The sequence below is a fragment of the Myotis daubentonii genome, chromosome X, assembly GCF_963259705.1.
Source record: "Myotis daubentonii chromosome X, mMyoDau2.1, whole genome shotgun sequence".
In the NCBI taxonomy this organism is placed as follows: Eukaryota; Metazoa; Chordata; class Mammalia; order Chiroptera; family Vespertilionidae; genus Myotis; species Myotis daubentonii.
In genome coordinates, this window is record NC_081861.1 from 88,111,055 (window position 1) to 88,135,868 (window position 24,814).

The 24,814-nt window shown below is 41.7% G+C and overlaps 1 long non-coding RNA gene across 1 annotated transcript; it reads right to left on the reverse strand.

The window, feature by feature from the left end:
* Window positions 1–1,806: 1,806 nt before the first annotated feature.
* LOC132224496 (uncharacterized) lies at window positions 1,807–23,679 on the reverse strand. Its single transcript, XR_009450693.1, has 3 exons — window positions 23,448–23,679; window positions 17,339–17,413; window positions 1,807–3,898 (listed from the first exon to the last, which is right to left on the reverse strand). It is a non-coding gene; the product is annotated as an uncharacterized LOC132224496 (long non-coding RNA).
* Window positions 23,680–24,814: the final 1,135 nt, after the last annotated feature.

Sequence of the window (24,814 nt, forward strand, 5' to 3'; positions counted from 1 at the left end):
GAGGCAGCCCAGAAGGCCCGCCACTGCATCACCACACAAGCTTGGAGCCTAAAGAGCGGAGCTTCAGACTCTTGTTTCAAAGACTAGTTCACTCTGCCTGACCCTGTGGTTTGAACATATTGTAGATGTTTTCCTGCTGAAATCACAGGGACTAGGGATTAGGCAGATTTGGAGGAAAGGATAGAACACCCAGGGGCAAAGCCTGAGAAGGTGGCCTCATCCATGACACCTACAAGGCCTTTCTCTCAGACAAGGCCTCCAGACTCCTCCAGTCTCCTCCCTTACCTGTAAGAAAGTACTTGGGATCTGTGTCAGCTGTTTCTCTTAGGGCTGGCAGGCCATGTAGCAAAACCAGACTGAGGGGTGAGGGGGAAAGAGAAGTCAAGCAGTGTCCTTCGGTCTTGCGTGGGCAGCTTCTGAGAGAGGTTCTTTCAATCCCCTTCTCAGACTCCTTTTATTTTTCACCCCCCCCCCCGAACCTGTTGAGAATCATCAATAGCTGAGGGCCAGAATCAGATGAGTAAGTAAGCCAGACACTAAGTGTTCCACCCATAAATCCTCCCGCCATGTTTTGCTTCTCCAACTTCTTGGATCTTTTCTGTGCTGTCTTCTGTTTTAAAGCCGATTTGGAAAGTCAGGTGGATGTACTTCTGCATAACGCTGGAGTCAGGTTACTTGCTCAGGGAAAGGGCAGGTCATCTGGCCCTGATGTTTCTTTCCTGCTCCTTCTGATCTCCATGTTACTAGAGGTCACCAAGGAATGGCCAGTAGACATGATTTGTTTTACTTTTTGAACACATTTATTATTTTTATTTTTTAATATGCATATATATTATTATTGATAGTACTAGAAGCCCAGTGCACAAAAATTTGTGCACTGGAGGGGGGGCAGGTGGCGGCTCAGGTTTGCGCTGCCGCCCACCCCACTCCGCCCAACCCGCCCACCCCGCCCCGCACACGGCAGGCCCAGATCCTGCACTGGGCGGGGGGGCGGCTTGGGATCTTACTGCTGCCCACCCCCAGCCCTGGGATGGACACGGCAGGCCCGGATCCCGCGCTGTGGCAGGCAGCGGCTGGGGATTGCACTGCTGCCCGCACAGGGCGGTGCAGCAGGATCTGCCTGCAGTATGCAAATTTAACAGCCATCTTTGTTGGGTTAATTTGCATACTCTTCTGATTGGCTGATGAGCATATGGAAGGTACAGTCAATTAGCATCTTTGTCTTCTATTAGTGTAGATTACAGATGTCTCCCATTTTCCTCCTTTTTACCCCCCAAGGCTTCACCACCCTATTGTCCATGTCCATATAAGTATATAAGTGCTTTGGTTTATCTCTTTTCATAGTAGACATGTTTTGATGGTGTAGCTTGCCAATTTGAAATAGTGTCAATGTTGAAAAGTGACAATATTTTACATTTTAAAAATCTAAATTTTTGGCATTTCAAAAAAACTAAAAGATGTGGCAGTAATTTCATATGTTGAGCAGCTGTCCCCTTAGACAGGGCACAGACTGTCCAATTTCTCACAGTCCCCGTACCTCCCTGTGGTGCTCCAGTTAGGGAGGGCCGCTTATCATGCTTGTGTTAGTGTTTGTACACACAGGACCTGCTTCATGCACTTATATGAACTTCCTGGGCTCTCTCAGAATTTCAGCTGAGATCCCTGACTTACATCCAGCTACTTGCTATTTCTAAAACACATCTCCATGTTTGCCTTTATTCTACCCTCTATGTGGAATGCCACCCTAGAATATGTCTACCCATTCTTCAAGAGCCAATGCAACCTCATCTCCCCTGTGAATCCTCCCCTGGATTCTCAAGGCATCTAGTCTAATGCTCCATCATTATTATTTATGTGTTTATATGTCTGTTTTTAATTATAATATGTGTTTAATATCTCTGTTTCTGCTGCTAAATTGTGTGTTCCTTGAAGGCAGGGAGTGGGTTTCCCTTATCCTTGAATTGCTAGCTCCGAGGGCGGGGCCTGGTACAGAGGTGATGCTCCATACTTGTTGAATAAATGATGAAACAACTGCCTGAAGGGATGGAAAGGAAGTTATAAAGTATTCACCTAATAGATAGTGACTGTCCTTTGATGGGGACCACAGGCAAGTTAGGTGGTACCAGAGCAGTTCTAGTTTCCATGAAGTTATTCAGTACCAAGTGCTTGGAGCAAAGCCCGTCACACTATAAGGGCTCATAGACTAAAAGAATGGGCCCTTTTCTAAGGAGACTGACACTTAACTTTTTGAACACACTCTATTGTTTTTGTTTCTTTAATATACATTATACTATTGTTGATAGTATTACAATTTGGAGTTGGAGTGCTCCACAGGCCACCCCACATCACTCTGGTTTAGAATTCTGCCACCAGCACATCCCAGTTCCAGGACCCTGGACAAGTGACTTAACCTTTCCGAGGTTCAATGTCTAAACCAGAAAATAAAATAGAAATAATACTTCATTCCAGAGTAGGTATGGGGAGTAAACAAGGTCAAGTGACATATTCCAGACAGTTAAGTGTTTAGGCCCTTTGTTTGTCTGGGTTAGTAAGAGAGTATTTGTGTGTGAGAAAGTGAATGGGTATGTTAAATGACATGGGAACTGCACTGATATGATCTGTGTTCCTATCCAAGTCCGATTCCTTAGGATACCTTTTCAAGGGAAGATTAAGGCACATCTCCTAAAAGGAAGATCCTGTTTCAGGATGATCAACAAAAACTCCAAAGAAAGAGCTAAGTCCAATTCTTCCATAAAAGCTGCTCATAGGCACAGCAGTTGGAGCTCTGCCCCACCCCAATCTCCATCCCACAGTGTCCACGACACTCATAAGTATAAGTGCTGCACTTGCTTAACCCACTTGGCTGCAGTCCCCTCATCTCAATAATGGAAACGTAATAACTGTGAGGAAGGGTGGGTGGGACCACTAATAAAACTGGGCATCTAAAAGGACTTAACTTGGTCTTTTCTTTTCCTGGGGCCACAGATTGCAGGATTACATTCTTAACAATGAATGGCAGAGGGTGGGATGCTGAAACAGTGTTGTGTTCTGAAGGGGTGGACATGAAAGTGGCAGGGACAAGAGAAAGTTTCATAGGGCCTAATGAGATGAGACTGAGGATTTGGGAATGGGGGAAAGGAAGACACATGTGGGGGTCCTAAATGTATGCAGAGTCTCTGACTCATTCCTGAATACCCACAACATCTCCATACAGGGCCCAGCCAGCCTGATGCTACCAGCTCCCAACTAACTCAAAAAGGCCAGATTGTGGTTAACAGATCTTTCTGAGATTTCCCACAGACACCACGAGAGGGTTATTGATTAGAAATATACATGCCACTGAACTTGACAGGTGATTTGTCCAAGAACAAGACGTGTGATGAAGTTCCAGGCTCCCAGACAGTCTTCTCATAATGTGTATCTGGAAATAGGAATCCTATGCTGCCAAAGCAAATTGGGATTCTTTGACGTTTCTGGTGCTTTGGATTGTGTTAAAAGGGATTGATCAGCATTTCTTGATCCTCCACCTAGTGGCAGAAGGCAACCTGGTCCTAGTATCGCCCAGCTCTACACACAGTGACAGAAGGTGGCCTAGGTAAGAATCTTCTCCCCTGGTAGCACTTGCAGAGGTTGAGTGGGAGCCATCTTGCACCAAACTCCCCAGAGAGTTGGCTGGGTGAGGCACTCACTGCTTTGCGGTCTGGTATCTCTCATCATTTACCAAGAGGAAGTCAGTGAGAGGCCTGGAGAAGAACTTTCTACAACTACTGGGGGCACCAATAGGGATCAAGTGGGGACTGCACAGGTATCTGTTCTGAAGAGGAGCTTTCCTTCTGCACAGCATGGTGTCTCCTACCCCTACTTAACAGTATCAGTCCTGGGGAAGTGCATCCTGTTCCTGTCGGAAACACCAATAGGGTGAGAAAAGCAGATCAGAACAGCACTGCAAGGGCTCTGGAAACTACATTGTAATTGTAACCACAGCTCACATAAGTAGGTCACAACCTACAAGCTTAACCTAAACAGAATGACTGTCTGCTAAAGTAGAAGACTGAAATCTCTTAACATAATATCCAAAATGTCCAGGATACACTAAAAAAATCACTCATCATACCAAGAACCAGGAAAATCATGACATGAATGAGAAAAGATAACACATGCCAACACCAAGATAAGTCAGATGTTGGCATTATTGAGCAATAATTTTAAAGCAGTCATCATAAAATGCTTCAACAAATACTCTTGAAAAAAATTAAAAAAAAATGAAAATCTCAACCAAAGAAATAAAAGATATAAAAAAGAACCTAATGGGCCCTAACTGGTTTGGCTCAGTGGATAGAGTATCAGCCCATGGACTGAAGGGTCCCGGGTCCGATTCTGGTCAAAGGTCACATACCTCAGTTGCAGGCTCGATTCCCAACCCTGGTTGGGGGTCATGTAGGCAATCAATTGATGTGTTTCTCTCACATTAATAATTCTCTCTCTCTCTGTCTCTCCCCTCCCTTCCACTCTCTCTAAAAATCAACGGAAAAAATATCCTCGGGTGAGGATTAACAACAACAAAAAAGAACTCAATGGAAATTATAGAACTGAAAAATACAATAACAGAAACTCACTGCATAGGCTTAATAGAAGAAATAATATGACAGAGGAAATGATCAGTGAACTTGAAGATAGACAACAGAAATTATACAATCTGAACAGCAGAGAGAAAACAGACTAAAAATACATTAACAGAGCATTAGAAACCTGTGGGATAATAACAAAAAATCTAAGATTTATTTTTTCATCAGGACCCCCAGAAGGAGAAGAGAAATAAAGCAAGACAAGAAATAAAGAATAAAAAGTCCCAAATTTAGTGAAAAGCATAAACACACAGATTCAAGAAGGTCAGCAAACCCAAATAGGAAAACCCACCCCCCAATTAACACCAATAAAAGTCATAAATAATTGTCTGATAACTAAAGACAAAGAAAAACATATTGAGAGCAGCCAGAGAAAAATAATCCATTACCCACAGTGGGAAAACAATTCAACTGACAGTAAATTTTTCATCAGAACCCATGGAACTCAGAAAAAAAGGAGCACATTTTTGAAGTGGTGAAAGAAAAGAGCTGTCAACCTAGAATCCTTTATCCAATGAAAATATCCTTCAGGAATGAAGGGGAAATCAAGATATTCCCAGAGGAAGGAAAATTAACAGAATTTGCTATCAGGAGACCTATCCCGAAAGAACAGCTAAAGGAAGTGCTTTAAACATAAAAGAAATTATTTAAAAAGAAACTTTGGGGAAAAAAAGAAACTTTGGAACATCAGGAAGGACGAAAATACCTGATCAGAAAAAATATGGATAAATAAAGTAGAGTTTTCTTCTCTTAAAGTTTATAAATTATGTTTTATGGTTGAAACAAAAATTATAATACTGTCTACAGTGGTTCTAAATGTAGGTAGAGGAAATAGTTGAGGCAATTATAAGTGAAGGCAGGCCAGAAGAACATAAAGGGAGGTTATAAGGACATAAAGGGAGGTAAGATTTCTACATTTCACTTGAACTGGTAAAATAACAACACCAGCCACTATGATAAGATTTTGCACACACACACACACACACACACACACACACACACACACACAAAGCAAAGCTATACAAAGAGATACACTCAAAAACACTAGATACATATAGAATGTAATTTAAAAATGTGTTCGCCCAGCCAGTGTGGCTCAGTGGTTGAGTGTCGACCTATGAACCAGGAGGTCACAGTTCAATTACTGGTCAGGGCACATACCCAGGTTGCGGGCTTGATCCACGGTGTGGGGTATTCAGGAGGCAGCCAATTGGTGATTGTCTCTCATCATTGATGTTTCTATCTCTCTCTCCCTCCCCCTTCCTTTCAGAAATTAATATACATATTAATTTCAGATATATATATATATACATATATATATATATAATAATGTCTTCAAGTAATCCACATTAAAATAGGAAAAGAAAAACAGAAAACAAGAGATAAAGTAATAGACTTAAGCCCTAACATAGCAATAGTAACATTAAATTTAAATGGTCTATATATCAAAAGTGAAAGATAGACATTAGCAGAGTGGACTAAAAATCATGACCCAACTATATATTGTCCATAAGAAACTCTCTTTGAACATCACAATATAAGTAAGTTGAAAATAAGAAGATGGAAAAATACATGGCATGCAAACATTAGTTTAAAAAAGCAAGCAAGACTATATTGACATCAGATAAAGTAAACTTCAGAACAAAGAAATTACAAGGGAAAAAGAGAGACATTATATAATGATGAAAGGATCAAACCACCAGGAAGACATAGCAATCCCAAATGAGGTTGCATCAAGTACCAGAGCTGCAAAATACAAGACGCAAAAACTAATAGAGCTGAAAGGTGAAATAGATGAGTCCACAATGATAGTTGGGTACTTAAATATTCCATGTCCAATAACTGATAGACTTACTAGACAGAAAATCAGAATAACTCAGCAATACATTCAATCCATACGATCTAGTTAACATATATGGAACACTCCTACCAACAAGAGCAGAATACACATTTTTCAAGCATTCAAAGAACATTTACTAAGGTAAATCTTAGATTATAAACAAACCTCAATAAGTTAAAAATATTTGAAAAAATGCTCAAAGTCACTAATCATCAGAGAAATGCAAATTAAAACCACAGTGATATACCACCTCACACCTGTCAGAATGGATACCATAAAAAAAATCAACAAACAACAAGTGCTGGCGAGGATGCGGAGAAAAGGGAACACAAGTTCCTGCTGGTTGGAATGCAGATTGGTGCAGCCACTATGAAAAACTGTATGGAGTTTCGTCGGGAAATTAAAAATGGATCTCCCATTTGGCTCAGCAATCCCACTTCTGGGAATAGATCCTAAAAACTCCAAAACACCAATCAGAAAAAATATACACACCCCTATGTTTATAGCAGCGTTATTTACTATAGCTAAGACTTGGAAACAGACCAAGTACTCATCAGTAAATGAATGGATAAAAAAAGCTGTGGGACATTTACACTATGGAATACTATGAAGCTGTAAAAAAGAGGGCTCTCTTACCCTCTGGGACAGCATGGATGGACCTGGAAAATATTATGCTAATAAGCCAAACTGAGAAAAAAAAATCACATGATCTCACTTATTTGTGGGATCTAATGAACAAAATGAATTGACCAACAAAATAAGACCTGAAACATAGAGGCATGGAACAGACTGACATACCTCAATGTGGGGTTGGGGAGACGAGAAGAGACAAACCAAAGAACTTATATACTTATATGCATAGCCCATGGACATGAACAATAGTGTAGTGAAGACCTAGGGCTGTGTGGATAGGGGCTTGGAGGAGAGGAGGAAGAGGGGGAAATGGGAGATACCTGTAATACTATCAACAATAAAGAATATTTTTTAAAAAGAATCATATTGAGTGTATTCTCTGACCATAATGCAATCAAACTACAAATCCATAGAAAAAGACAACAGAAAATCTCTAAACACTTGTAAATTAAACAAGGCACTTATAAACAATCCACAGCCAAAGAGGAAGTCTCAAAGAAAATTTAAAAATACACAATCTATAGATTCAACACAATCTCTATCAAAATACCAGTGGCATTTTTCACAGAACTAGTACAAATAATACAAAAATTCATATGGAACTACAAAAGACCCTGAATAGCCATAGCAATCTTGGGAAAGAAGAACAAAGTTGGAAGTATCATGCTACCTGATATCAGACTGTACTACAAGGCTATAGTAATCAAAATGACATGGTACTGAAATAAAAACAGATACATAAGTCAATGGAACAGAATAGAGATCCCAGAAATAAACCCATGCTGTTACTGTCAATTAATCTAAGACAAAGGAGGCAAGAATACACTATAGGGCAAAGACCACCTATTTAATAAATGGTTAAATGGTGTTAGGAAAACTGAACAGATACAAGCAAAAAATGAAACGAAACCAACTACTTACACCATATATAAGAATAAACTCAAAATGGATTAAAAACTTACATGTAAGACTTGAAACCATAAACCTCCTAGAAGAAAACATAGGCAACAAAATCTCTGATATTTCTCATAGCAATATTTTTTCTGATATATCTCTCCAGACATGGGAAACAAAAGAAAAAATAAACAAATGGAAATACATCCAACTAATGTTTTTTCACAGAAAAAAAAATCAACAAGACAAAGAGACAACCTACTGAACAGGAGAAGATATTTGTCAAAGCTACATCTGATAAGAAGTTAATACCCAAAATTTATAAAGAACTCATACAATTAAACAATCCAATTAAAAAGTGGATAGCCCTGACCGGTTTGGCTCAGTGGATAGAGCATCGGCCTGCGGACTGAAGGGTCCCAGCTTCGATTCCAGTCAAGGGCATGTACCTTGGTTGCGGGCACAACCCCATTGGGGGGTGTGCAGGAGGCAGCTGATCAATGTTTCTCTCTCATTGGTGTTTCTAACTCTCTATCCCTCAATTCCTTTTCTGGGTATATATCTGAAGAAGCTCAAAACACTAATTCAAAAAGACATATGCACCCCTACATTCATTGCAGTATTATTTACAATAGCTAAGATATGGAAGCAACCAAGTGCCTATCAATAGACAAGTGGATAAAGAATATGTGGTACATGTATACAATGAAATATAACTCTGCCATAAAAAAGAATGAAATCTTACAATTTGCAACAATATGCATGGACCTAGAGGGTATTATGCTAAGTGAAATAAGTTGGACAGAGAAAGACAAATACCATATGATTTCACTTATATGTGGAATCTAAAGAACAAAATAAATGAACAAATAAAACAGAAACAGATTCATAGGGGCAGAGTGGAGGGGTTTTGGGGGGATGAGTGAAAAAGGTGAAGACATTAAGAAGCACAAATTGGTAGTTGCCAAATAATCATGGGCTGTAAAGTGCAGCATAGGGAACAGTCAAATGACATATATATATACACTATAGGCCCAGTGCACGAAATTCGTGCATGGGTGTGTGTGTGTGTGTGTGTGTGTGTCCCTCAGCCCAGTCTGCACCTTCTCCAATCTGGGATCACTCTCACAATCAGAGACTGCTGGCTCACAACTGTTTGCCTGCCTGCCTGCCTGATCACCTCCTAACCACTCCCCTGCCAGCCTTATCGATGCCTAACTGCTCCCCTGCCAGCCTGGTCACCCCTAACTGCCCTCCCCTGCTGGCCTGGTCCCCCCAACTTCCCTCCCCTGCAAGCCTGGTCACCCCCAACTGCCCTCCCCTGCAAGCCTGGTCGCCCCCAGCTGCCCTCCCCTGCAGGCCTGGGTCCCCCCAACTGCCCTCCCCTGCTGGCTTGATCACCCACAACTGCCCTCCCTTGCTGGCCATCTTGTGGCTGCCATCTTGTGTCCACATGGGGCGGCCATCTTTGACCATATGGTGGCAGCCATCTTGTGTGTTGGAGTGATGGTCAATTTGCATATTACTTCTTTATTATATAGAATATATCTATCTATATCTATATCTATATCTATATCTATATCTATGTCTATATCTATATCTATATCTATATCTATATCTATCTATATCTATATGCCTAAGTGACCATTTGACCGTTCAACTGGTAGCTATGATGCATACTGACTACCAGTGTGAAGATGCTCAATGCACAGGCATGGAAACATGGAACAGATTGATGAATCTCAGAGGGAAGGGGGGAGGAGGGACAGGAAGAGATTAACCAAAGATCTCATATGCATACTAGGGGCCCAGTGCAGGGATTTGTACACCAATGGGGTCCCTTGGCCTGGCCTGCAGCAATTGGACCAAAACTGGCTCTCCAATATCCCTTGGGGGGTCCCAGATTGCGAGAGGGTTCAGGCCAGGCCGAAGGACCACACCGGTGCATGAATCCATGCACTGTGCCTCTAGTATTGTAATAACTATGAATGGTGCCAGGGGGTAATAGAATTATCAGGAGAATCAATTTGTAAATGACATAATTGTCTAACCACTATGCTGTATACCTGAAACTAATCAATATATATAAAAGCCTAAGTGACCATCCGACTGTTCAAATGTTCACCTGGTAGTTATGATGCACAATGACCACCAGGGGGTAGATGCTCCAACCAGTAGAGGAGGGATCTTGATTCCTCATGGAATCGGCCATGGGTTAGGTTGCTGCTGGGGCACTGTCGGTTCCAAATGTGCTTCACCCGCACCCTGGACCTAGAGATCGGTTTCAGCCTGATCCCCGCAGACCAGGCTGAGGGACCCCACCAGTGCATGAACTGGGCCTCTAGTATAAAATAATATTGAATGTCATCTGTAATTGAAGAATAAAATTAAAAAAAAAAGAAAAAGAAAATTTAAAAATTACATTGAACTGAATTAAAATTAAAATACAATATATCAAAATTTGTGGGATAGAGCTAAAGCAATGCTTAGGGGGAAATTTTTGGCACTAAATGCTTATATTAGAAAAAGGGAAAGGCTTCAGATACATAATATAAGTTCCTACTTCAAGAAAGTAAAAGAGAAAAATAGACTCAAAGTAAGAAGATTGAAGAAAATAATAAAAATAAGAGCAGAAATTAATAAAATTGAAAATGAGAAAGTAATAAAAAAAATTAATGAAACCAAAAGCTGGTTCTTTAAGAAAAGTCTATAAAAATCTACCAAAACAAACAAAAGTAAAAAAAAGAGAGAGAAGACGCAAATCACCAATATCAGCAGTGAAACAGGGATATGAGTACAGATCCTGAAACTATTAAAAGATTAATAAGCAAATACTATAAACAACTTAGCACTGATAGATTGAACAACTTGGAAGAAACATACCTCTAAACTACAAACTACCAAACCTGAATCACAAAATAGATTAACTGAACAGTCCTATAATGACTTTATTTATTTTTTTTTTAAATATATTTTATTGAGTCTTCACAGAGAGGAAAGGAGAGAGACAGAGAGTTAGAAACATCGATGAGAGAGAAACGATGAGAGAGAAACATCGACCAGCTGCCTCCTGCACACCCCCCACTGGGGATGTGGCCGCAACCAAGGTACATGCCCTTGACCGGAATCGAACCTGGGACCTTTCAGTCCGCAGGCCGACGCTCTATCCACTGAGCCAAACCGGTTTCGGCCCTATAATGACTTTAAAAATTGAATTCAAAATTTAAAGTTTCCTTGATGCAGAAAAAGCATTTGACAAAATCCAACACCCATTTTTGATAAAAAAAAAAAAAAAACAAACTCTCAGCAAGGTGGGAATAGAAAGATCATATTTCAACATAATAGAAGCCATATATGACAAACCCACAGCCAACATCATACTCAATGGGCAAAACCTAAAACCATTTCCCTTAAGAACAGGAACAAGGCAGGGATGCCCACTTTCACCACTCCTGTTCGACATAGTACTGGAAGTATTAGCCATTGTGATTAGACAAGAAGAAGAAATAAAAGGTATCCAAATTGCAAAAGGAGAAGTAAAACTGTCCTTATTCGCAGATGACATGATATTGTACATAAAAAACCCTAAAGACTCCATCAAAAAACTATTAGACTTGATAACTGAATTCAGCAATGTAGCAGGATACAAAATTAATGCCAAGAAATCTATGGCATTTCTAAACACCAATGGTGAACTTACAGAAAGAGAGACTAAAAAAGCAATCCCATTTACCATCACACCAAAAAATTAAGATACCTAGGAATAAACTTCACCAAGGAGGTAAAAGACCTCTACTCAGAAAACTACAGGATGTTGAAAAAAGAGATAGAGGAAGACATAAACAAATGGAAGAACATACCATGTTCATGGATTGGTAGAATCAACATCATTAAAATGTCCATACTACCCAAAGCAATCTATAAATTCAACGCACTCCCCATTAAAATACCAATGACATATTTCACAGACCTAGAATGAACTCTCCAAAAATTCATCTGGAATAAAAAAGACCCCCGAATAGCTGCAGCGATCCTGAGAAAGAAGAACAAAGTAGGTGGGATCTCAATACCAGATATCAAGATGTATTACAAAGCCACTGTTCTCAAGACTGCCTGGTACTGGCACAAGAACAGACATATGGATCAATGGAATAGAATAGAGAACCCAGAAATAGACCCGAACCAATATGCTCAATTAATATTTGACAAAGGAGGCAAGAGCATACAATGGAGTCAGGACAGTTTCTTCAATACTAGTAAATGGTATTGGGAAAATTGGACAGATAGATGCAAAAAAAAAAAAAATGAAACTAGACCACCAACTTACACCATACACAAAAATAAACTCAAAATGGATAAAGGACTTAAATGTAAGATGGGAAACCATAAAAATACTAGAGGAATCCAAAGGCAACAAAATCTCAGACATGCCAAAGCAATTTCTTCACCGATACAGCTCCTAGGGCATTGGAAACTAAAGAGAAAATAAACAAATGGGACTACATCAAAATAAAAAGCTTCTGCACAGCAAAAGAAACCATCAACAAAACAACAAGAAAACCCACCGCGTGGGAGAACATATTTGCCAATGTTATCACCGATAAGGGTTTAATCTCCAACATTTACAGGGAACTCATACAACTTAACAAAAGGAAGATAAACAATCCAATCAAAAAATGGGCAAAGGAACTAAATAGACACCTTTCAAAAGAGGACATTCAGAAAGCCAAGAGACATATGAAAACATGCTCAAAGTCACTAATCACCCGAGATATGCAAATCAAAACAACAATGAGGTACCACCTCACACCTGTCAGAATGGCTATCATCAACAAATCAACAAACGACAAGTGCTGGAGAGGATGTGGAGAAAAAGGAACACTTGTGCACTGCTGGTGGGAATGCAGACTGGTGCAGCCACTATGGAAGGCAGTATGGAGTTTCCTCAAAAAACTAAAAATGGAACTCCCATTTGACCCTGTGATCTCACTTCTAAGAATATATCCCAAGAAACCAGAAACACCAATCAGAAAGGATATATGCACCCCTATGTTCATAGCAGCACAATTTACCATAGCTAAGATTTGGAAACAGCCTAACTGCCCATCAGTAGATGAATGGATTAGAAAACTGTGGTACATCTACATGATGGAATACTATGCTGCTGTAAAAAAGAAGGAATTCTTACCATTTGCAGCAGCGTGGATGGAACTGGAGAGCATTATGCTAAGTGAAATAAGCCAGTCAATGATCTCACTCATTTATGGATAATAAAGACCATTATAAACTGATGAACAAAAATAGATCCAGAGGCAGAGCAGCATTGAACAGATTGTCAAAAAATATCCTGAAAAAGAAGAGTGAAGTGGAAGGAATCACTCTATTTAGTGGTAAAACCTATTATATAGGTACATTAATTAAGATCAGGAATAAGACAAGGATGTCTGCTTTCAAAAGTCCTAGCCACAAAGACCAGTCAAGAAAAAAAAAGAGGCATCCAAATTGGAAAGGAGGAAGTAAAAATGTCGTTATTAGCAATTGACATGATATTGTACATAAGAATACCCTGAGGACTCCAGCAAAAACTGCTAGATTTAATAAGTGAATTTGGCAAAATAGCAGTATACTAAATTAACATCCAAAAATCGATGGCATTTTTATACACCAAAAATGAACTCTCAAGAAGAGAAACTAAAAAACAATCCCTGCTCTGGTTGGCGTGGTTATGTGGTCAGAGTGTTGGCCCTCACACTGAAGGGTTGCTGGTTCCATTTCCATTTGGGGCACATGTGAGAGGCAACCAATCGATGTCATCTCTCTCTCTCTCTCTCTCTCTCTCTCTCTCTCTCTCTCTCCCTCCCTCCCTCCCTCCCTCCCTCCCTCTCCCCCACTCTCTTCCTCCCTTTCACTCTCTAAAAATCAATGGAAAAATATCCTCAGATGAGGATTAACAAAAAATAAACAAAAATAAAAAATATTTGAAAATCCCATATACCATTGCAGCAACAACAGAAAATATACCTGAGAATAAACATAATCAAGGAGGTAAAAGACCTGTACTCAGAAAACTATTGAACATTGGAAAAAGAAGTAGAGTAGAAGCATATACAAATTTCATGGATTGGAAGAATTAACACCATTAAAACGTCCATACTACCCAGCAATCTACAGATTTAATGCAATCCCCATTAAAATACAAATGACACATTTCAAAGATCTGGAAAAAATATTCCAAAAATTTATATGAAAGACCCCAAACAGCCTCAGCAATCTTGAGAAGGAAAAACAAAGTTGGAGGGATCACAAAACCATATAAAAAAACGATACTACAAAGCCATTGTAATCAAAACAGCTCAGTTCTGGCACAAGACCAGGCATACAGACCAATAGAACAGAACAGAGAACCCAGAAATCAACCCACACCAATATGGCCAATTAATATTTGATAAAGGAGACAAGAGCATACAATGGAGTAAAGATAATATCTTCAAAAAATGGTGTTGGGAAAACTGGACAGGTACATGCAAAAAAAAATGAAACCAGACCAACAACTGACACCACACACAAGAATAAACACAAAATGAATAAAAGACTTAAATGTAAGTGGCAAAACCATAAAAATCCTAGAAGAAAACATAGGCAGTAAAATCTCAGATAACACATAGCAGTGTTTTCAGCAATACATCTCCTAGGGCAGTGATGGCGAACCTTTTGAGCTCGGCGTGTCAGCATTTTGAAAAACCCTAACTTAGCTCTGGTGCCATGTCACATATAGAAATTTTTTGATATTTACAACCATAGTAAAACAAAGACTTATATTTTTGATATTTATTTTATATATTTAAATGCCATTTAACAAAGAAAAATCAACCAAAAAATGAGTTCACGTGTCACCTCTGACACGCGTGCCAGAGGTTCACCATCACTGTCCTAGGGCAAGAGAAACAAAAGAAAAAATGAACAAATGGGATTGTAACTAAACTAAAAAGCTTCTGCACAGCAAAAGAAACCACCAACAACAAAAAAGGGAACCCACTGTATGGGAGAACATATTTGCCAATGACACGGTACATCTGGTATGGGGTTAATTTCCAAAATATACAAAGAACTCATACAACTCAACACTAGGAAGACAAAAAATCCAATTAAAAAATGGGCAAAGATCTGAATAGATACTTTTCCATAGAGGACATACAGATGGCCAATAGACATATGAAAAAGTGCTCAACATCGCTAATCATCAGAGAGATGCAAATTAAAACTACAACAAGGTATCACCTCATACTTGCCAGAATGGCTACCATCAATAAATCAGCAAACAAGTGCTGGCGAGGATGTGGAGAAAAGGGAAAACAAGTTCAGCACTGGTGGGAATGCAGACTGGTGCAACCACTGTGGAAAACAGTATGGGGTTTCCTTAAAATTTAAAAAAGGAACTGCCATTCGACCCAGTGATCCCACTTCTGGGAATATATCCTAAGAATCCTAAAACATCAATCAGAAAGAATATATGGACCCCTATATTCATAGCAGCATATTTACAATGCTAAGATCTGGAAGCAGCCCAAGAGCCCATCAGTAGATGACTAGATAAAGAAGCTGTGGTACATTTACACAATGGAATACTATATGGCTGTAAAAAAGAAGGATCTCTTACCCATGGACACAGATAATAGGGTGGTGAAGGCCCGTGGTTGGGGGGCGGGAGCAGGCTAGAATGGATCAATGGGGGGGGGGGAATGGAGAACATATGTAATACTTTCTACATAAAGATTTAATTTTTAAAAAAATATATTTTATTGATTTCAGAGAGGAAGGGAGAGGGAGATAGAAACATCAATGATGAGAGAGAATCATTGATTGGCTGCCTCTTGCACGCCCCCTACTGGGGATCGAGCCAGCAACCCAGGCATGTGCCCTTGACCAGAATTGAACCTGGGACCCTTCAGTCTGCAGGCTGATGTTCTATCCATTGCACCAAACCAGCTAGGGCAAGATTTAAGTTTTTAAAAAGAAAGATCTCTTGCCATAACCGGTTTGGCTCAGTGGATAGAGCGTCGGCCTGCAGACTGAAAGGTCCCAGGTTTGATTCCGGTCAAGGGCATGTACCTTGGTTGCAAGCACATCTCCAGTAGGGAGTGTGCAGGAGGCAGCTGATTGATGTTTCTCTCTCATCCATGTTTCTAACTCTCTATCTCTCTCCCTTCCTCTCTGTAAAAAATCAATAAAATATATTTTTTAAAAAAGAAAGATCTCTTACCCTTTGCGACAGCATGGATGGACCTGGAGATTATTATGCTAAGCAAAGTAAGCCAGTTAAAAAAAGACAAATATCACATGATCTCACTGATGTGAGGAATCTAATGAACAAAATAAACTGACCAACAAAATAGGTCCAGAGGAACAGACAGATCTCAGAGGGGATGGGGTGGGAGGTATGGGAAGAGATTAACCAAAGAAAATATGCACATATGCATAACCCATGGACATGGACAATAGTGTGGGGAAGGCCCAGGGTGGGGAGGAACCTGGGTGGATGGGGGCAGGGGGAGAAATGGGAGATACCTGTAATACTGTCAACAATAAATAAAAATATAATAAAAACGATTGTGTGGAGAGATAGATATACAGATCAATGGAACAGGATAGGGAACCCAGAAACAGACACACAAAATACAATCAACTGATTCTGATAAGGCGAAAAAGCAATTCAATAGAGGAATGAGTCGTTTCAACAAATGGTACTGAATGGACTGACATTTGCAGGAAGAAGAAAGAAGGAAGAGGAGGAGGAAGAGGAGAAGGAGGAGAAAAAACTTGACATAAACCTCACAACTTACAAAAGAATTAACTCAAAATGGATGAGTTAAATGTACACATAAAGCTACAAAACTTTTTTTTTAAATAGAGAATTTCTTTGGTATCTAGGGCTAGGCAAAGAGTTCTTGGGACTTGATGCTGAAAGGATACGCCATAAAAAGAAATATTGATAAATTGAATCTCATCAAAATTAAATTTTCGTGCTCTGCAAAAGCCCATATGAAGAGGATGTAAAAGTCAAGCTGCAAAGTGAGAGAAAGTATTTTTAAACCACATATCCAACAAAGGGCTAGTATCTAGAATGCATAAAGCACTATCAAGACTCAACAGTAAAAATAAACAATCCAATTAGGAAATCGGCAAAGCCATGAACAGATCTGCACTGAAGAGAATATACAGATGGCAAAATAAACTCATGAAAAGATGTTCAACATCATTAGCCATTAGGGAAATGTAAGTTAAGATCATAGTGTGATACTATCTCCATCAGAATAGTTAAAATTAAAAAAAAAAATAGTGACCATACCAAAGGCTGGTGAGGATGCCAAGAAACTGGGTCAACTCATACATTGCTGGTGGAATGTGAGATGGTACAGCCAGTCTGGAAAATAGTTTGACAAAATTTTTTAAAATTAAGCATGTGATTACCATACAATGCAGCAACTGCATTCTTAGGCATTTATCCCATAGAAATGAAAATTTATGTTCACAGACAAACCTGTTACAGGAATTTTCATAGCAGCCTTATTCATAATAGCTTCAAACTGGAAACAATCCAGATGTCCTTTAACAGGTGAATGGTTAAACAAACTGGTATATTCACACCATGAAATGCTGCTCAGCAATAAACAGGAGCAAAACTATTCATAGACCCAACAACTTGCAAAGATCTCAAGAAATTTATGCTGAATGAAAAAAAAAAAAGCCAGTCTCGAAAAGTTACATACAACATGAATTCCTTTATATAACACTACAGGCCTGGTGCATGAAATTCATGCATGGGTGCAGTCCCTAGACCTGGCTGTCGATCGAAGCACCAGCACCTAGCGTGGAAGGGCAGGGCCCAGCTGACCTTTGGGCTCTGGGCAGCAGCTGGGCCCTCATGTGCTCCTGTCCACCTGAGTCACAGCACCTAAGTCCCCATGCAGAGATGCAGTGAGCAGGGCTGGATGCTGCAGGCCTGGGGCGCAGCGTGGGCCTCTGGGCCACCCAGAAGCGTTGCACAGAAGTCAGTGGGCTGCGCTCTCCTCCTGGCTGACCTCACAGACCAGCTCCTGTGCGAACCCACAGGGTTCCGGTGGCTGTGGCCTGGCTCAACTGGAAGAGGCCATGTGGGGGCAGGGCAGGCTCCTCACGGGCTCCTGGGACCTGAGCGTGGGGGGGGGGGGCCCAGTGTGCCCTAGCCTTGGCATCCTGAGGGTGGGTAGCAGGGGGAGTGAGAGCGAGCTCGGTGAACACCCCTCATTCTCATCGCACCTCTGTCCCAGTCACCCAGGCCCCCAGGTAGCCCGTGAGAGGTCACAGCCCCTGGCACAGGCGCTGCATTGCAGACATCTGCCATGTTCTGCGCTGCCCCCTGGTGGTCAGCACACATCATAGCGAGTGGTCGAACCACCGCTGAGGGGATAATGTGTATATTAGGCTTTTATTATATAGGATTCTTGAAATAACAAAACCATCTAGATGGAAAATAGAGTCTTAGTTGCCAGGAATTAGCAATGGGGGAGTGGGTAATGGGTGGGTGTGATCTTGTGGTGGTTGAACAGTTCTGCATCTTGATTGTGGGATAGTTAGACAAATCTACATGTGATAAAACTATATATACATGATACATATACACACACAGTGTACATGTAAAATGAGTGAAATCTGAATAAGCTCTGTGAATTGTAACAATATCAACTTCCTGGTTTTGATATTGTACTATTCCAGTAGTTAAGTTACCTAAGATGTCAACATCAGGAAAAAGTAGCTGAAGGGTCACAGGACGCCCTGAACACTTTTTTTTTTTTTTGCAATTTCCTGAGCATCTATAATTATTGTAAAATAAAAGTTTAAAAAGTGGGTTTGGTATGTTTACTTAATGTATTTATTTCCTGATATGTCAGAGCTGAGCTTTTTTTGGAGATGGTATAAATCAGTATATTGGAAAGCAGGGAAGGGAGGAAAACCAGCATTTGCTGGGTGCCTGTTCTGGGCCTGATAATTCACATATGTGATCTTATTTCGTTCTCAAGACACCCCTGGCAAGGATGGCATTTTATTCTCATTTCACAGATGAAGAAAATTAGTCTTAGGCTCAGAGCTTGTTCAAGTTAGTAGTTAATCATCTCTAATTGAAGCTGATAATTAGTAAATGCTTATGTGTGCTAAATGTTATACATTAATATCAATCTAATTAATTATTCAAAATAATAATGCAAGGCAGGTACTACTATTACCCCCATTTTAAAGATAAAGAACCTGAGGCTCAGAGAAGTTAAGTGACTTGCCCAAGATCACATAGCATGGAAGAGGTGAATCAAAATCCAATGCAGGCATGTGTGAGTTTGCTGCTCTTTTCTTCAAGTCCAAGGCACTTTCCAAAGTAAAGTGGGGTAAGAAATACATTTCAAATTCCGAGGCAGAAATGGACCCTCTTCAAGGCCCTCAATAATTCCCACATAGTCTCCTACACCAGCCCCTAGAATCCTTTATTGCATATATACCTCCACATGTCTACCTCTGCATATATACCTCCACATGCCTGCCTCTTCTTCCGAATGTTAAATTATGTAAACTCCTTGACAGATAGAATCATGGTTTACTTATATTTGTGACTCTAGACTTTGCCATGAGGTGGGAACACAACTGATGTCTGGTGTATGGATGATGGAAGTTAGAAATTGCATTAAATCTTGTGAACAATTCTCTCCTCACTAAGAGGGCTGGACCTGGGAATATTTGAGACCCCTCTCTTACCTGTGCCCACCAGGCTGGGCTGGCTCTCTTTGATCCCACATCACAATCACTGGTGTGCTGGAGCCAATTTGCCCTGACTCACCAGAGCCAATTGTTAAATTTTCAGAATTTTGTAAGCCAGTTGTTAAACTGTTCATAGCTTGAAATCAGCCACGGCGGGTATATTTACACCACAAAAACTGACAAATGCTATAAAGCATGGCACCCCTACACACACAAGAACTGGCTGTTAAACATTTACCAGCACATCACTAACCACAAACATTCGGCTGCAGCACTTTGGTGCATGTAAATAAAGAACCCCAAGTGGAAGGGGCAAAATTGAGCCTTCTGGAGTCTGAAATGTTGTATGTTGTTCTGGATGGTGGTTACACACAGATGTATACATATGTAAAATTTCATTGAGCTGCACATTTACAACTAGTACACTTTATGTAATATAACGTATACATGTTTTCCTCAATAAAAAAAGAACTCCCAGCCCAGCCAGAGTGGCTCTGGTTTAGTGTTGTCCTGTGCACCAAAGGATTACTCATTCGATTCTCAGTCAGGGCACATGGGTTTCAGGTTCAGTTCCTGGTCAGGGCTTGTAGGAAAGGCAGCCAATGGATTCTCCCTCGCTCTCCCCCCGCCCCCTTTCTCCTCCTCTCCTCCTCTCCCTCTCTCTCTAAGCATGTTCTTGGGTGAGGATTTTTTAAAAAGTTTTTTCAAAAAGAACTCCCAGACTATGCAAAGAGCTGTGGAGTGATCCTGCAGGGGCTCCACTTATCAAGATGAGCCATATTGATCTGGTCACAGATGATACAGCCCAGTTCAATGCATTACCTATTGCACAGGAGGGGGCAAAGGTGGTCCATACAGCTGCTGGCATCAGGAACCCAAACCCTTCACGTCTTTTCTTCATTATAGATGCTGTCATCTCTCAAGTACATTATTCCTGGTTCTGTGGATAAGAATGGTTCTGTTTGCTGAAGGGCAGCATGACTCACTACTCAGTGGATTATTTTTCTGATTAAGTGGAGAGATGAATGGATATTTTCCCATACTTGGGCAGAAGCCTCATTTGCTTGGATCTTTTTACTGGAATTACTCAGCTTACATTTAAGGGACAATTTTCTCCACTTTAAAAAATAGTACACACGCCCTAACTGGTTTGGCTCAGTGGATAGAACGTCAGCCTGCGGGCTCAAGGGTCCCAGGTTTGATTCCGGTCAAGGGCATGTGCCTTGGTTGCGGGCACATACCCAGTGGGGAGTGTGCAGGAGGCAGCTGATCGATGTTTCTCTCTCATCGATGTTTCTAGCTCTCTATCCCTTCCCTTCCTCTCTGTAAAAAAAAAATAAAAAAAATATATTAAAAAAATAAAAAAATAGTACACAAACCCTGTCCCCCCCCCCCCCCCCCGCCCAGACAATTAAACTTGTAGAAAAAATGGAGAGGAAACTAAGCACTTCTTGAAAATATACCACAGAAAGAGAGGAAACAACCTGTACTGATCTTCTTCCATAAAGTTGCTGTAGATGGAAAGGCCCAGCTCCCTACTTCATTTAGGATGTTGGCTGGCATTTAACCTCCCTGACACAATCCCTCTTCTCTGCCTCTTCCCCAGCCAAGCAGCTGAACAACTTGCTTAGGGCAAATGCTTTATTCTTCAAAGGAATGATAGGAGTTTGCAGGCAGAGCCCATGATCCCAGGCATAGCATGTGAGAGGGTAGAGGGCCAGCATGTGAGAGGGTAGAGGGCTACCCTGCTAGAACAGAAGGTCTAGCTCAGTGACAGCCCTTCTTGGGGAGGCAAGAATAGCCACAGTGGGATTTGAAGGATGGACAAGGATAAGTTTGCAGATTATCACCACCACAGCTTCAAGAAATCACACAGTCTATTAAACTCAGAAATAACCCCTCAGATAAGCCCAGCACAAGCCCAAATGCCCAGAGTGCAATGTAGACAGATGTTGCTATGAGGCTTTGTTTTCCAGTAAGGTGGTGGTAGCTTCCAGCCCCCCTCGGCTGAAGTCATAAAGCTTACCTATCCATTCAGCCCCTTCTCGTTTCTGCCCCTAGCAGGGTGAGCAGGCCCTGGCATTGGCCACACTGCTTTTTCACTGTATTCATTGGGCCTTTGTGCAACCTGCCAGTTATGAGTCCAGTCCTGAATCCCAAGCCTACTTGGATAGGGTTATACTTCCTACATGGCTGTTATCAGGCTTTTTCTCCAAGGGAGTACTTCCTATGTCACACACACACACACACACTCGAACCAGTCTGAGCCATATCTAAGTCTTCTACACCCAGAAGACCACCCAAGAACCAATATTCCTACACCACTCCTTCCTTAACAGCCTAGGTGGCTGAGATCCCAGCATGCCTCCTGCCCAGATTATGACAACTTGCTTAAATCACAAAGAACATTGTCCTCAGATGCTCTTGGCAAATCCAACCAATGTTTGCCCTACATATGAAACTGAAGGATCAATCATGGGCCTGGCTTTACTCCTAATGTGTAAAGAAGGCCCGGAGCACACCTTCTGCCTGGCAGTGGTTAGGCTAAACTTCTGCATCCCTGTTGGTTCCTGACTTTCAAAGTCCTTCCCAGTGGTTGAAGTCATGTTTGGGACCACCCAGGCCCAAGTCTCTTTCAAGAGAGACGGTTGTCAGGTGAGACATACCCACTCTAGTGCCAACAATGTCAGCACTTATCTTGCCCTCATCAGGTCACCTGTGTGCATTAGAAGTTGGTGCTTCTTGCCCTCTTAAAAGGGCCAGGGTGTAGACGAGGAAAAAGAAGAGTAGAGTCCTGAAGAAGGAAGTCAGGTGGGAGATCAACTGCCCTATTGGGGTGCAGGTTCCCCCATACCAGCAGTGGGTGCCAACAGGCATTTAACAAATGTTTGTTTAATAAATATATAAATACATGCATGGATAAATCCTAAAATATACGGTGAAAACATTCTTGAGCTCACAGCAATCTTTATCACCAACTCAGTGTGCCTTTTTAAAAATCTTTCTCCGTGCTTTCCCCTTTCAGCTAAGTTGCATTAAGTACTTTTCCCTGAAGTGTAAACTGAAGTCCTTAAAAATGGACAGCCTTGTTTTTAGCCACTCACAAAGTTGAAAACAAGCACACAAAAAAAACTTGTGTGGCTCCTGGCCTACCGCACAGGCAACTTGAGAGACTTGAAACCCACTCACCTCATCTTAGAGGCTATATGCCAGCAGAGTGTCATGGACAGACAAACTGATGGCTGAAGCTCGACATGTTCCCATCTGATTTTGGGGTTGCTAGCACTCCTCTGGCATCAAGCTCCAGTAGCAGCAGCAAACTCAACACTCCCCAAATCCCACCCACCAAGGGTTCAGTCGACAACTGACAAGCGAGGGCAGCTGGCTACATGGACTAGGCCTCTCTCTGAGCCTATGGACCCCTGAACACAGAGCCCTGGTGGAGTCACTGAGAGGAATATGGCTAAATCCCACCTGTCTTCTTACTGCCTCAGTTACTAATGTTCTTAGAGGTCCTAGAGATCCCCCTCCCACCTCCCATCAGGTCCACGTTGGACACTAATGTTCTTAGAGGTCCTAGAGATCCCCCTCCCACCTCCCATCAGGTCCACGTTGGACACTCCCCAGACCTCAACTGACAGAGCGAAAGTTAAAATGTCCAGACCACGTACCTAATTATTCCCGCAGTTTGGTCAGCAGTCCTCCAGATCGAGTGCACGGGAGCTGAAGGAGGGACAAGGTGGGAGGACAAGGCTGCTGGGGAAAGCCCTGGGCTCCTGTAACCTTCTGCCTAAGTTAACTGAATTTCCAAACTAAGGCCGAAGGAGGGACAAGCAAAGTAGAGAAAGGAAAGGAGGCAGGACCAAAGCTAACCCCTTCTTTTTTCTTCCTAAACTCAATCCAGATTTGCCTTTTGAGGGCTGCTTGAAACTGATCCTCGTGGCTCTGACTCGTCCTTTCTTAAAGACATAGTCTCCACTTTGGGGGAGTGCAAGGAAAATCTCACCTGGCTAAAATATGTCTCAGAACAAAAGATGGGGGGAAGGCAACACATGTGCAAAACCCCCAAGTGCACCACCCCTTCACTCTTGATTCAGACCCGGAGCTGCAGGTTTATTTGAGATCAGAGCAGTCAACTCCAGACTTCCACTGGGTGATTTGACAGATCCTGCTAGAGCAGTGGTTCTCAACCTGCGGGTCGCGACCCCTTTGGCGGTTGAACGACCCTTTCACAGGGGTCGCCTAAGACCATCCTGCATATCAGATATTTACATTACGATTCATAACAGTAGCAACATTACAGTTATGAAGTAGCAACGAAAATAATTTTATGGTTGGGTCACAACATGAGCAACTGTATTTAAAGGGCCAGAAGGTTGAGAACCGCTGTGCTAGAGCCACAGGATCATGATGAGAAACAGGTCCCTTTCCCAGGACTGGCAGGTTAGGGGCCAAAGCTGAAGTGCACAAGTGGGTGTGGGAAAAGGGGCACTGGACTTGGAGTCCTGCCTCTAACATTATTCCCTGTGTCACCATGAGCAAATCTCTTTCCTCCTCTTGGCCACAGTTTTCTTTCTTGATACATGAAAAGATAATAGTAGCAGCCTTGCCAAGTTCTGAGCCTTCTGCATTCTCCTGTTACAGCAGAAGGCAGCAGCTTTGGGGACCTGGTATCTGACCTCCAGTGCGCTGTTCTGCTCTGGCCACCAAATATTTACATGGAATGAAGCTGGGTCATTCTGCTAGGCTGGATGGGGGAAGAAACCAGGTGTGAGCTTGTGAGTAGGTGGATGAAGAGCCATTCTGTGTATGTGCCAGGGAAGGAGGAGGAATAGACTCTCTCCCATGTTCCTTATAAGGTGTTAACAAACCAGTCAGAATCTGCCCTTCAAGGAAGGGCACAGGCGCAGAAAAAGGCTGCGAGCACATCCTCACCTTCCCCTTGCCCCCATATCTTCCATTTTCTTTGGCGGGAAAACCAGGTAGACTAGGAGCCTGGCAGTGCCAGGGGCCAGGCTCTGGGCCTGGTGGCTCCTCC